Below are 14921 nucleotides of genomic sequence, written 5' to 3' on the forward strand. Positions count from 1 at the left end.
GCACCTGCATAGAATGGGTCTATATATATTCTACCTCATGACAGCATTTGAGTATTGAAGAGAATTATACTTCCTCTGAAGTTGCTCTTCTCCAATGCCTCCAGGTGAATCCTTCCTTTATATCTGTGGTAAACCAGGAAATTATGTCTAAATTTTATTAAACACATATTTTGATTTTCTGGTTTTCAAACAGTCTTCAGGATATATTTTCAGATTCCTATGTTGGCTGGTTGGGCAATAGTGAAAGCAGGTGGTGGCTTATGGAACTTCATCTAATAAGGTCTTACTCATTTCCTCTGTAAAGCTGTTTATGAGTCAAGGTGAATAAAGCTTTGTGCTGGGCCTGTATAGAAAGGAAGTTGTTAATTTTCCTCTTGTGTTGCTCTTTCCCCTTCTCCTCTTGTATATTTCTCTTCCTTTTCTTCTTTTCTAAAATATAACAGAATTGTGTAAATCCCTAATGCCATAATGAAGAACTGTTTTGAAAGCAGTAGTTCTGGTTGAACTATGGGAATTTGGGTGGAAGGAAAGTCAATGTGAATGTACAGGTTGTCAGATCGGTAGTGAAATCTTCAGTTGTGTGAACAGAGCAGAATGGCTTGAAATATAGACGTAACTGTGCACTCCTAACTTCCGGTCAGACACATCTGAGGCATGTCCATTTGGACACGGAGATCCTTGTGCTGGGCGGACAGCATGGGAGACGGCGTGACTCAGCCCCTCAACATCAGCCTTGTAGCTGTTTCAGCCCCTCATCATCAGCACTGGGTCTACTCCAGATAAGAGTGACTAGGAGGGGTCAGGCAACTGCCCACCTTCTCCAGGCCTGCCTCTCGGGAAAAGCGCCCCGATAGTGTGGAGAACCAGGACCGCTGCTGCGTCCCTCTGAGCTCCTGTCCCAGGCGGGGTCCCTGCTTGCTGCCCTGGCCCTTGCTTGCTGCGGGAGTCGTGGCGCTGTCTTATTCTAGCCACTGAAGCCTTCATCATCTTCATCATCTTCAGCTCATCATCTTTGTGGAGGGCAGAGTGTATGTGCTTTCCAAACACAAAATTTTTCAGATTTGTTAGGCAAGAATTTGTTGCTGTTATGAACAGAAATCATCTAGAGGCCACGCCGTTGCCTCGATAGGGATTCCGAAGGGGAGGTGCAGGACTGGGTGCACTGCCTCGGCGGGTCCGTGGGGAGAGAGCAGACAGCCCTGTGCCCTGGGGTTCAGACAGCTGTCCTGAGGAGATGTGGTTCCGACTTAGCACTGGAGTAGGAACCTTCAACTCTGAGCCTGGTTTAAAACCGTGATTTCAGGTTTTCCCCTGGGACACTGAAACTCAGTTCTGTCTCCATGGATAAAATACTATCGTTGGCAGTGCTTATAGACACATGGACTTAAGATAATGACTGGTCTAGCCTTTAAAAAAAAAAAAGACTTAAGGTCAGAAGAATAGATTTTTATATGCCATTACAGGTCAGAAAACTCTGACTTGATTTGGGGAAAACCATCTGAGAAAAATAAACTGAGAAATATTGTCAGAGAATTAAAAAATTAACTTTGCTTTCCAGTTTACTACATGATATTTATGTCAGTTATCTTCTCTTGAGACTACTCACCTGAACCTCCTATATGATTAAAATAGACTTGTCAAAATCCAACTCTGGTCAAATCTGCTATCTTGCAGGGCTGGGTTCCTTGCATATCAGTGAGTTAATTGATCGTGTCTTCATTATTTGTCATATGATGCCTTGTTCTTAATACTATTGAGTTGTAGTTAAAAGGATCTTAAAGACAGAATAAAGGCGATCAAACCAGTCAATTTCAAAGGAAATCAGTCTTGAATATTCTTCAGAAGGACTGATGCTGAGGCTGAAGCTCCAATACTTTGGTCACCTGATGTGAAGAGCTGACTCATTTGAAAAGACCCTGATGCTGGGAGGGATTGAAAGCAGGAGGAGAAGGGGATGACAGAGGATGAAATGGTTGGATGGCATCACTGACTCAATGGACATGAATTTGAGCAAGTTCCCAGAAGTTGGTGATGGACAGGGAGTTTCATATTCTTTTCTGTTATGATTTATCACAGGTTATCAAATGCAGTTCTCTGTGCTCTCTGTTCTATATATTTAGATTGCATCTGCTACTCCCACCTAGTCTGTCAGTTCAGCTCAGTCGCTCAGTCGTGTCCGACTCTTGTGACCCCATGAACCACAGCACACCAGGCCTCCCTGTCCATTACCATCACCTGGAGTTCACTCAAACTCATGTCCATCAAGTCAGTGATGCCATCCAGCCATCTCATCCTCTGTCGTCCCCTTCTCCTCCTGCCCCCAATCCCTCCCAGCATCAGAGTCTTTTCCAATGAGTCAACCCTTCTCATGAGGTGGCCAAAGTACTGGATTTTCAGCTTTAGAATCATTCCTTCCAAAGAAATCCCAGGGCTGATCTCCTTTAGGATGGACTGGTTGGATCTCCTTGCAGTCCAAGGGACTCTCAAGAGTCTTCTCCAACACCACAGTTCAAAAGCACCAATTCTTCGGCACTCAGCTTTCTTCACAGTCCAACTCTCACATCCATACATGACCACTGCAAAAACCATAGCCTTGACTAGAGGGACCTTTCTTGGCAAAGTAATGTCTCTGCTTTTGAATATGCTATCTAGGTTGGTCATGACTTTTCTTCCAAGGAGTAAGCATCATTTAATTTAATGGCTGCAATCACCATCTGCAGTGAGTGACCTATATATTAGGCACCTTCTATTTGTACTGTCTTAAGCACCAAGTTGATGGACAGTTAGGAAGGTCATTGGTCAAGGAGGGAAACAATTAGTTTAACTACACTTTAGTCCATCTCCTTGTTCTATTGGAGCCAGGCTTCTGACCTTGAAGGATGACCGGTCTGAGGTCCCAGCTCACCGTGCTTTGCCTGATGGAGCTCTGACAGTCACTCAGTGAGGTATCTAGCTGTGTCTCCTGAAGCTAAAGGTTGTCCTACCATTTGAGGTGATGGGTATGACCCTGCGTTTGTATATGTTCGTGAATGTATATGGTGGAATGAAAGGGTGAAGACTAAAGAATAATGTAATACTTCAAATTATCTTCCTTTAATCCATTCCCTTTCTATTTTGATGAGATATCTCCGAGACAAAGTAGAAGGGACCTATGCTCAATTAGAAAACATTTGGGATTCCAGAGGAGTGTGATGAGTAGGAAGTAGCCAGCCTTTAAAATTATATATTAAAAGATCCAAAGTGGAACACTGAAACCACAGGGGTCAAGAGAAGGAATCACATCTGTCTGTTCCAAGGGCAGGGAGTAGAGAAATAAAAAACGGACTGAAAGTTAGGCTGTATCTGGATTGAATCCCAGCCCTGCCACTTACTAATTACACGGCCTCTGGTCCATCACTTAACCTTAGCAACACTCAGCTTTTTCTTCAGTTCCGTGAGGGCAATTCTACATATATTGCAAAGTTGTTGAAACATATAGCACTTGCCATTCAGTGATTGCTCAGAAAATGATGGTTATTGTACAGCATACCCTCACGCCTGTCCACTCGACCCCCAGCCCACCCTTCCCATCAGCTCGCATTTGTGCTCTCATTTTCTGGTAGATAAGAAGTAGACGTGTTCTTGTCTAATCTCCTCTGTTTGTCCGTAAGTGTTATGAGGCTGGGGTTATGTCTTTCAAAGTACTGGAAACTCTCAGCAAATTTATAAATTGAAATGTCTAACTCTTAGCCTTTTGCATTCTGCAAAGCATATGTGTTTTGCTTGGCTTATGTTTATCTTCTGGAAAATCATCATGCCTTTGGTGATGAGCCAAGAAGCCAAGTACTGGATACAGGCTTTTGAAATGAGGAAAGAATAAAGGTCAGATGCTGAGGATGTTGATCCGGAGCTAAATCCTGTTCATAAATGGCTTCTGTAAACACGTTTTAGCCAGTGGTCACTGACCTCTTCAGGTTTTGATCTAGTGAGACTGTTTCCTGGTCATTAGTTCATCAGACTGTGTATTGCTAGTTAGAGAAATCATACAAAAATCATATTTATTTACTGTTTAGAACAAGTCCTTAATCAATGGCTAAATATCTATGCTCAAATTAGTAAAGACATTGTGACCTTAGGCAGTTGCAGTTAAAAAGAAAAAGTTTATACCCATTTAATAATACTTAAGCTTGTTATTTATAGGATTATGATTTTCAAGTGTAAGTTGTATTTGGTGAGGTCTAGCATTTTCTAATGGGGGCCAGGACTACTGTGGCTAAAAACTTGTTTATGCAGAATGAGTTGAGGGACACACCAACTTCCTCCTGATCAAAAATACCCCTGTTCCTCTCAGTCTGCACCAGTCTGCCTCAAGGCCTCAAATGATTAACCTTAAAAAACCCCTGAAAACCAACAAGTACTCTTAAAAAAGCAATTACTTTACTCAGCCATTAAAAAAATGAAATAATGCCATGTACAGCAACATGGATGGCCCTAGGGGTTGCCATACTGCGTGAAGTAAGTCAGGTAGAGGAGAACTATTGCATGACATTCTTTCTGTGGGGGATCTGAAGAGAAATGATACAAATGAACTTACTAAACAGAAACAGACTCACAGACTTAGAAAAGGAGCTTATGTTTGCTGGGGGAGGATGGGGGAGGGGTAGTTGGGAGTTTGGGATGGACATGTGCAGACTGCTACATTTAGAATGGATAACCAGCAGGGACCTGCTGTACAGTCCATGGAACTCTGCTCAGCGCACACGGCAGCCTGGATGGGGTGAGGTGTCGGGAGAATGGAGACGTGCGTACGTACGGCAGGGTCCCCTTGCTGTTCACTTCAACTGTCATGACAGGCTGTACCCCAATACAAAACAATGAAAATATACAGAAGATTCAGCTCAAGTCTTCAAGGATATTGGAATTATGATTTAAGGCATTTTTTGGTAAAAAGTTTCCATTCGTTTATTTGCAAGGGTTTCCCAGATGGCTCAGTGGTGAAGAATCCCCCTGCAAACGCAGAAGATGCAGGAAACACAGGTTCTATCTTCCTGGGTCGGGAAGATCCCCTGGAGTAGGAAATGACAACCCACTCCAGGATTCTTCCCTGGGAAACCCCATGGACAGAGGAGCCTGGTGGGCTACAGCCCATGGGGTCTCAAAGAGTCTGACATGACTTAGCACACTCTCAACTCAACAATACTCAAACACAACTGAAACTACCTTAGAGCAAAGAAACGGCGATTTGCTGGCTGATTTACATGAACAATGGGAAGGACAGCCATTGTCTTGGAGCCCAAAAGCTGCCCTCATCTGTTCCTGTTTCTCAGAGTTGTCTGGGACAGCTTCTACCCTGTGGTCTGAAACTGGGGCCAGTAGTCCTGGGACTCTGATGAAATCAGCTTATCTCACACAGTTGGTAGGGGTGGGGGGGTAAAAGCTCCTCACTGGAATAACTGAACTAAGAGAAGTTTCCCAAAATAAGGAGAGTGATGCTATCATCTGAGGACTAATAACACAATATACTCACCAGCCTCTTGTAAATCCCACGAATGATTGGTCTTTGTTAGCCATTTGGTAATGCTTAAGGCAGACAATGAGGCTAACAGAGAAAAGATATAGAGTAATACAAATCAACTACCAGCTAATTTACTAACTTGAAAACTATCAAAGGCCAAGGTGTCTGAAAAGAAAGTTGTCTTTTCTCCTAATTTTCTTTAATAACTGAATTCTATATATTAATTAGCTAGAGATTTGAAGGTCTGTATTAATTTAAGGAAATTAATAAAATCATTGGAAATTATTCTTATCATAAACTGCAAGTTTCTGCAATTTCAGGTAGTGGAATGCGCCTCATTTTAGCAAAACACACCTTGTGAATCCGCCTGCTGTGTCCTCCATGTACCATCTCCCCATCTGTCCCGGGACACTGAGGACACGCAGGAGAAACGCTGAGCAGGGGCTCCGTGGGGGTCATCTGCCTGCGGCCTCCTCACGGGATGCTCTTGACAAGCTTCTTTAAAGAAACTCAGTATTTATTACTTTGGGCCATGCTGGGTCTTCGCAGTTGCTCGGGCTTTTCTCTAGTTGCAAGGACTGTGGGCCCCTCGCTCATCGCAGAACACAGCCTCTAGGGTGCTTGGGCTCAGTAGTTGTAACTCCAGGGTCCTAGAGCACAGGCTCCATTGTCGTGGTGCATAGGCTTAGTTGGTCCATGGCATCTGAGATCTTCCCGGACAGGGATCGAACCTGTGTCTCCTGCATTGGGAGGCGGGTTCCTGCGGCACCAGGGAAGCCCCACTGACAAGCTTCTCACTTCTCTCTGCCTTAGTTTTCTCTGTTGGAAACAACCATCTCTATAGTATGTTTTTAGCAAGATTGTGCTAAGGGTCTGAGATAAAGAAATTCTCCTTCTTGGCTCATTGGAAAGCTGGATATTTGTTTGTTCTTGTTGTTTTGAAAAATCTTGGCACTTGCTTGCCCCACCTTCCAAAAGACCTACAGAAACGAGGAATTGTTCTTCTTTCCATCAGCTAGCTTAAGGCAGGACAAGACACTGCTTCAAGAAAAGGTCATGAACCTACCTGTTCTTGCAGAGACCTGCCTGGCAGGAAGCCAGCTTTGGCTTTAGTAGGAGGACTGACATCACCAGGTGACCAGAGCACTGAAACCGAGTCTGTGCCTAAATTTTAACCGGCTTTAGAATGCACTGGAAGGGCTACTGCCTAACAGAGAAGTTTGTGTGTGGCAAACAGAAAAATACATGGAGAAAGAGCGCCTGCCTTCTTGACCCACCCTTTCTGCAACATTTGTGGTGTGAAGGGGTGACCTGGGTGCAAGAATGCATGAGACACAGGATTTTGCCTTAAGACTGCCATTTGGTTGAGAAGACAAGAGATACATTTATAAAAACAAAATAGGGTAAATTAAAAATGGAGGAGATGTACCAAGACTGCACATGATCAAGAGAAACTTAAGTGGTTCAGACGTGCAGGGAGTAGGAGAAAGTAATCACCATGAGTTGGTCAATAATTGCTCATGTTTAGTAGGTCCTTTTGATGATGAAATAGTTGGCCTTCTTCACTTGCCAGTTAGACACAACATTGATGGGAATAATTAATTTTAGGATATGAATAATAAAATGTGCTCCTTATTGAGTGTCTTTTAGATGTTAGATGCTTTGCATATATTAACTCTAATTGTGTGGATAGCTTCACCCTTCACTGGGGGGGCAGAGGGGCCACAGAAAGCATTGTCGTCAACCAAAGCTCTAAGTAGAGTCATGGCCATCATTTTGATTTAACATAATTATTGTCATCATCCTCAAGATAAGATATTATTACAAAGACATTGACAAGTCAGGGAGACAGTAAAAAAAACAAATATGTCGAGTATCGACTGCATGGTAAAATGTGAAAAGTCACTGCAGGCTGCCAGAGTTCTGGAAGGTGTTCTAAAGGGAGGGAGAGATAATCTGGGCCTGGTAGGCTTTGGATAAGCAGGAAAATCCTCCTAGGCAAGAGAGACAAACCTGTGGCAATAAGAATGGTTATGTATGTGTAGGAAATGTAAGTGGCAGCCAGTTTGATTGGAGTTGAGGGTTCTTTATAATGGCCTGGAAGACCCTATCGTCTGCCTTCCATTCTCTCTCTGACCTCATTTCCTCTCATCTCCAACTCATTCATTCCCATGGCAGCCACATTTATCTTTTCCTCATCCTAAAGACCTTTGTAGTTATTGTTCCTTCTGTTACAAATACTTTTCTCGTAGTTGTTTATTCTGTGTATTCTTCTAGACAGTATTGCAACGCTCTTGTCAAGTCTTTCCTCACATGTTGCATACTTGATGAGACCTGCCCTGATCACTCATTTATAATTAGAGACTTCTTTGACACACCCCATCTTTTTTCCCTAACCCTCCCGTGCACTGATTACTTTCTAATATACTATATAATTTACTTATTTTTGTGTATTTGGTTATTGTCTTTCTCTTCCTACTTGACAAAAGTTCCATGGAAGTAGGATGCTTTGCATTCCAGTACCTAGAACAGTGTTTGGGACATTGTGATTAATTAGTATATGTTGTTGTTCATTTAGATTGTTCTAGTTGCTCAGTCATGTCCAACTCTTTGTGACCCCATGGACTGTAGCCCACCAGGCTCCTCTGTCCATGGGATTCTCCAGGCAATAATACTGGAACGGGTTTCCATTTCCTTCTTCGGGGGATCTTCCTCCCCAGGGATCAAACCCACATCTCCTGAATTGGCAGGCAGATTCTTTACCACTGAGCCACTTGGGAAGCCCTCGTGTAGATTATGAGTGGGACTTAAGACTAGAAAAGGACACTAGTGTGAGATGGTGAGTTACAGGAAGACAGGGCAGAGGAAACCAGTAAAAGTGTTTGAGAGAGGGAATGACATGCATAAAGAGAAGTTTTAAGGAAATTAATCTGATAACGGTAAAGACTTTTTCAGGGAAAGAATAGTGGCGATAGTTTAGAAGTTTATTAATCTGGGCTTATACAAGAGTATTGGCAGTAGAATTGCAAAGAAAGGACTGGATTTATTTTTAAAGAGGGTATTTAAAAAGGAAGATCAGTTACACGTAGCAACTGATGAGACATTAATGTTAAGGATGCAGAGGTGAGGCAGGGCCATGAAAGGTTCTGATTCCTCCCTCCATTGTCTTCCCTTTTCTACCTGTTCTGTGCCGTGGAATACTGACCTCTGTACTGTCTTAGCTGTCGTTGCTGCTTAGTCCCTAGGTGATATCCAAATCTTTGTGACTCCATGGACTGTTGCCCACCAGGCTCCTCTGTCCATGGGATTTCCCAGGCAAAAATACTGGAGTGGGCTGCCATTTCCTTCTCCAGGGGATCTTCCTGACCCAGGGATCAAACCTAGGTCTTCTGTTTTGGCAAGTGGATTCTTTACCACTGAGCCACCTGGGAAGCTCCATGAACCGTCTTACCAGAGCAATAAAGAGACAACTCTAAAGACCTTTAGAATATGCAGGTTTAGGCAGTTCAGGCCTGCTGAGTTAACCTTTTACTGTTAACTCAGGGGAAGGGAGAGGACTAAATTTCTGATTTGGCACCTTGAAGTTTGAGATGCTTCTTTGATGTCCAAAAGGAAGTGTCAGAGGTTAGAGGTATGGCTGTGGGAGTTTTTAGTAATCATGAGGCTGGAAGAGATTATCCAGTGAGAGACTACAGGTTAAAAGGAGAAGAGAGCCAAGGACAGACATAAGGCTCTCCAATAGAGGCCTGGTGTGCTGCGATTCATGGTGTCGCAAAGAGTTGGACATGACTGAGCGACTGAACTGAACTGAAAACACTTAGAGTAGGAGAACATGCCAGCAAAGAGGATAGAAGGGAATTTAGATTACATAGGGCTTCCCTGGGTAGTTCAGATGGTAAAGAATCTGCCTGCAATGCAGGAGACCAAGGTTCGATTCCTTGGTCTGAAAGATCCCCTGGAGAAAGGAATGATTACCCACTCCAGGGTTCTTGCCTGGAAAATCCCATGAACAGAGGGACCTGGTAGGCTACAATCCATGGGATCATTAAAAGTTGGACATGACTGAACACCTAACACAGTCACATAAGCCATGAGCAGAAATTGTCTGAAGATAAAGGAAGTCAACTGCATTACATGTTAATGAAATTTTTGAAGGTGAACAACGGAAGATTATGGGTGTTGTAGTGGGGACTGATCTACTGAAGAGGCAGACATTGATGACGCAAAAGTGAGAAAAGGTAATTATAGGCATTGAGCCCTTGGAACAGTCAGAAGGGACGGAGCTGTGCAACACTTACACTGTGCAGGAGAGAGCAACTAACAGAGCTCATGGCCCATGGCTTTAAGCAATTGGTGGGATAAACGAAAGGGCGTGCTCCCAAATTACTTGTAATCTCCCAGTGAAATAAATTCATTTTGAATTTACATATTTTTTTCTTTCTTTTGGTCAGCATAACTCGCTCAGTCTAAGGAGAATGGTAAGGGAAAAGAAGAATGGTTGATAAACAATTAGAGGAATTCATCAACTCAAGATCTTGATGATGGGCAAGATCTATTGGGTTGAATGTAATAGACAAAGCGAACTGGAAAAGCAAGAAGGTGTCATTTTAAAGGAGTTTCATTTATCATTTCAGGCAGGAAGTAACTGCATTTGAAAACAAGCCCCCAGGATGTAGCCATGGAAATGAGTGCGCGACCTAAAAGTTGAGTAGAGGTCTGTAGGGAAAAGGAGGTGATGAAATCTAACGAGCAAAAATTTGAGATAAATTAGTTTTGTTTCACTCAGGGTGATGACAGGAGTTAGGGATGAGATAAAAGCTAGAAGTTTTGAGTTAAAGGAAGTAAGAATGGCTTTTGGCTGTGACAGTGAAGAGAAGGGTAGGCGGCAGGGTTTAACATGAGAGCAAGAAGCATAATTGTCCAGAAGTGGTGGTGGAAATTACAAGGATTCCAGCATCATCCTGGCATCTTGATGTAATTGAAACACAGAAAAATGATTGAGTAAGTTCAGAAAATCCATTTCCCCTGGGGAGAGTGCAATTTCAGTAAATGAAAAACATTTTAAAAATTCTGAGTGCAGCATATGAAGAGATAATCTTGGAATGGGAGATCCCAAAGGAGGACTGAGGGGTGAGTTTAGCAGGGGGAGTTTTTACAGTATAAAGCAATCAGCTAAAGAAGGAAGTAACACAGAGGATGAGAGGGTTGGCTGGCCTTGCTGACCTGTGGACACGCGTTTAAGCTCCGGGAGTTGGACACGGACAGGGAGGCCTGGCAGAGAACACAGGTGACAAAGGACCTGACTGGCAGTGACAGAAGCGAACAACAAAAACCAGACTGCAGGTCTGTGGACATTTCTGCCTCTCCCGTGGTCAGGACTTAGGCCAATGAACACAAAGCTCAGTCATTTCGAGAGGAACGCATTCAGGATGAGCCCAGGGAGAAATGCTGCTGTATAATTCTCGTTATGGGTCTTTCTAAAATGTCAGCTTGATTAGAGGATCTCCTTCACCTAAAACCTTTGAGTCCCTCTCCACTCAGGATGAGGCCCTGGCTACTGATCCTTGAATATACAGAAGAAGAAAGAAGGAACAATTTGCAGAGGAAGATGTTGAGAAATCAGAAGGAAAGCTGGGGACGTGCAGGTGAGTTCTAGGAAGATGGAGAGTAGATGAGGAAAAGAAGCAAGCTTGTATAAATATAGAAACATATTTGGGAGGGGGGGAAATGAGCTGTATGACATTTCTATTAAGATATCAGCAAGAAATCCAAGGAACTAAATCAGCATTTTGTTGCTCCTAGGCCTGCTCCTTCTGGCTTTGTGCCTTTATTTTATTATTCATTTCCTGGTTTGCAGCTGTGCCATCCTCGGTGCTGCCCCTGGGCTTTCTCTAGTTGCAGCGAGAGGGGCTGCTCTCCTGTGGGGGCACGCAGGAGTCTCCCTGAAGGGGCGCCTCTTGCCGCAGAGCGCGGGCTGCAGGAGGGGCTTCAGTAGCTCTGGCGGAGGCTCTGGAGCTCGGGCTCAGTAGCTGTGGCGCCGGGCTTGGTCCCCCAGCAGCACGTGGCACCCTCGTGGAGCAGGGAGCAGACCCATGTCCCGTGCAGTGGCAGGCAGGTCCTCAACGCTGGCCCACCAGGGAAGTCTTTCTGTCTCTAAACCATGTCACAGCTAAGTGGAAGGGGAGAGAGAGTTAAGGAAACTCCGCCTGGTTTTGGGGTCAGCTGGATTAATCTGAATTGGAGCAAGCTCTACTGATTGGAATTAGATCATTTAACCTCTCTGAACTGTAGATTTCTCCTTTGTAAAATGAGAAGAACAATACGTACTTCTAGGCTGCTCTGAAAATTAATGAGGAAAGATGGCAAAATGCAGAGCGGAGCGCTTGACAGCTCAGCAAACGGCGATCCCGCCTTTCTCTCCAGGTCTGTGAGCTTCCAGTTATGGCCTTTCCCTTATGTCTGTGATCACTGCTTCTAGTTTTCCTGACAGCTTCTGTTTCTGCCTATCAAAGTTCAGTATAACCTTGGACTTGTTCAACTCTTTTCTTTAATGGTTCAGTGTGCTATTTTATTCTAATTATTAAATCTGTGATATTTACATTGGTGTTTCAGTTTTCTCATGAGCACTTAGAACCTAGGATTACTCACTGCCTTCAGGAGATTTTACCTGAATGTCAATCTTCTACCTGAAATCAAATGTCTCAAGGAATTAAGCTCCTTGTTTCTGTCACCGCGGGCAGCAATGCAGGGGACAAAATCAAAATCATCCCCATCTTGATACACAGGAGGACTGGCTTTCATATCCTGTCTAACTTCAGGTGGCAGACTGTTTCCCAAAGGATTACAATTTTGTTTTTCGAATGAGTTACACTCTTTCTTACTTCTAAGTCCTTCAGTGTTTCTGCATGAATTTATTCTCCCTTTGTCTAGTACTTTGTCCAGTACAGGTAAGTCACTTCGGACTTCTGAGTCTCTTATGAAATGAGAGGTTGGTTGTTACTCTAGCTCAAACTGTACATGATTCTGTGAATAATTAGGGATAGTGCACCCTTTCCTGGAGACCACACAGGTGTTAGTAGCAGACTTAGGAAGAGAACCCACACCTCCTAGCTCAGAGAGGAGGAAGCTTTCCCACAGGCCCCACTTAACAACAGGGGAATAACTCCGTTTGTTGCCACCTCTTCTCTTATTTTCTCATACAAAAATCAAGTCAGCTGGCCCATTATTTTCAGTTGTCTTGCCAACACCCCAAAAATCTGGGGAAAGAAATGAAACATGGTCTGCACATTGCTGATATGGAATGATGGGTTCCAGGAAACTAAGAGGGGAGGTGGTCAAGAAAAATACACAAGAAAAGAGAGGTAAACGAAGGTTAGAAGTCTTCTTTTGAAAACAGGAGGGGTTGTCCAGCATAAAACCTGGAACTCCGAGGAGCTTGCCACTAACGAATTAGGATGTTGAAACAGAAGCCTCTCAGGAATGTTGGCAAGGTTGACCTTTGCTCTCATAGCTCCTGGTTACTGTACATACTTATTACATAGATCATAGATAAGCAAGTTTGTATTTTTAAATGGGGAGATTCCATGTGGTTTTGCTGCTCTTGGGGTGTGAATCTGAGGACAGCATTGGAATGTTCTCACAAAACCCTGTGTTTGTATTAATGATCCTTGATATGACAAACGGGGAAGAAATCGCCCTTGGGAAATCCCAGGGAAGGCAGAATGGGGGAAGGAAGTAGCACTTGACTTGGGACTGGCAAACTCAGATCAGAGCTAATTCTCACAGAATGGTGGCTGGTGGAAACAGCTGGGAAAGCAGAGAAATGGAAAGCAGAAACCAGCTTTTACTTACAGCTTTCTATTTTGAAACCAACTCCTGTTTGGGTCTCTATCTCCTCCTTCTGGGATGAGTTATAAGCTTTTGAAAGGTTGTTGCTGAACGAAGAGACACTGGGATTCTTGGCCCCCAGAGGAGAAGAATTCAATCCAGGGCCAGAGACGAGGCTTGATCGCTCAGAGCTTTTGTGTAATAAAGTTTTATTAAAGTATAAAGGAGATAGAGAAAGCTTCTGACATAGGCATCAGAAGGGGGCAGAAAGAGTACCCTCCTGCTAGTCTTCAGCTGGATGTTATACAGTCACTAGCAGTCTGTTAACGAAAGAAAGGAATGTCTTAAAACTCAGAAAGGCACCGGGCCCCTCACCCATAAAATGCATTTTGGGATAATCTTGGCACCAAATGGTTCATCCTGGGCCATAAAATGATTAACTTGAATCTTGTACAAGGACAGATTACCACACAAATACTTTCGTTTACATAGATTAGGGGAACAATATTTGAGTATAACATGCTGGTTTGTCAAGTAAGTTCTGAGCCATGAGGCGGAACGGATTTGAAGACAGAGTTTGGGGTAAATGCATACTAGATTAGCATAGTTTAAGACAAATATTTCCATAAGAAAAAGGCATTGGTTAACTCAAGGTTTGGGAATAGTTAACTTCAGGTGAAACCAGGTGTCATTATGGCAACACAGTATTTTAAGAGAAACCTTTTAAATTTGTATAGAGAAGGAAAAAATATCGCTAGTTTGTTTCCTCCTGCCGCTTAAGAGAGATAAAATGTCTGACACTTGCCCATTTCCTTGTTTGGCGACCCCTGGCCTTCCTGCCTGGTACCCTCTCACTTTCATGGTAAGCCCAGACGTCTCACTTGGAGGAGGTTTTAGTTTTGCTGCGGTTGAAATTTTGGGTCCTTCCTTTGCCCCGAGCACTGCCTTTCCCCTGTGCCAGGGCCTCTGTGCTCAGCGTGTGTCACGTCGAGACATCTCCAGTTGGCTCTGTTCCTTCACCACTCGTCAGGGGCAAGGTGCGCCCGCCACTCCTCCGTCCCCACCCAAGATGTCCAAACACCGCTCCTCACGTCGAGGGACTAGGAGATTTCCAGGTTTTGAATTGCAGGTTGTCCTTAGGTGATGACAAGGAGTGATGCTAACTCTTGAGTCCATTTGGTCACTGTCATCCCTTCTATTCTACTTTCTGGCATTTAAGACAAAAGGTGTTCCCTTTTTTTTTTTTTTGGTGGATTAAAAAAAATTTTTTTTTCAGAGTTTATTTGAACAAAAATCAGTGTGAATCAGGCAACACCAAACAGGGAGTAGTTGGAATCCCTTAACCCACAGGGACCAGGGAAAAACTGATGAAAGGTGCTCTTCTTCCCTCTGCAAGGACTACTTTTTATCCTTTCCCGACTGTCCTCGCTGAGTCTTGGGCCTGCTCTGGCCTGGCTGGCCTGCCTCTCCCCGGCGTCTCTCTTCCATGCGAGGAAGCTGGAGCCGCAAGCTCAGATCTCAGAAGCCTCCTCTCAGGTTTGTTTGCTTCTGTTCTGCTATCCTGGAGGAGGAGCAAGAGTGAGCAAAAAAGGAGAGGGAC

This window comes from Bubalus bubalis, chromosome 9 (genome assembly GCF_019923935.1).
Source record: "Bubalus bubalis isolate 160015118507 breed Murrah chromosome 9, NDDB_SH_1, whole genome shotgun sequence".
In the NCBI taxonomy this organism is placed as follows: domain Eukaryota; kingdom Metazoa; phylum Chordata; class Mammalia; order Artiodactyla; family Bovidae; genus Bubalus; species Bubalus bubalis.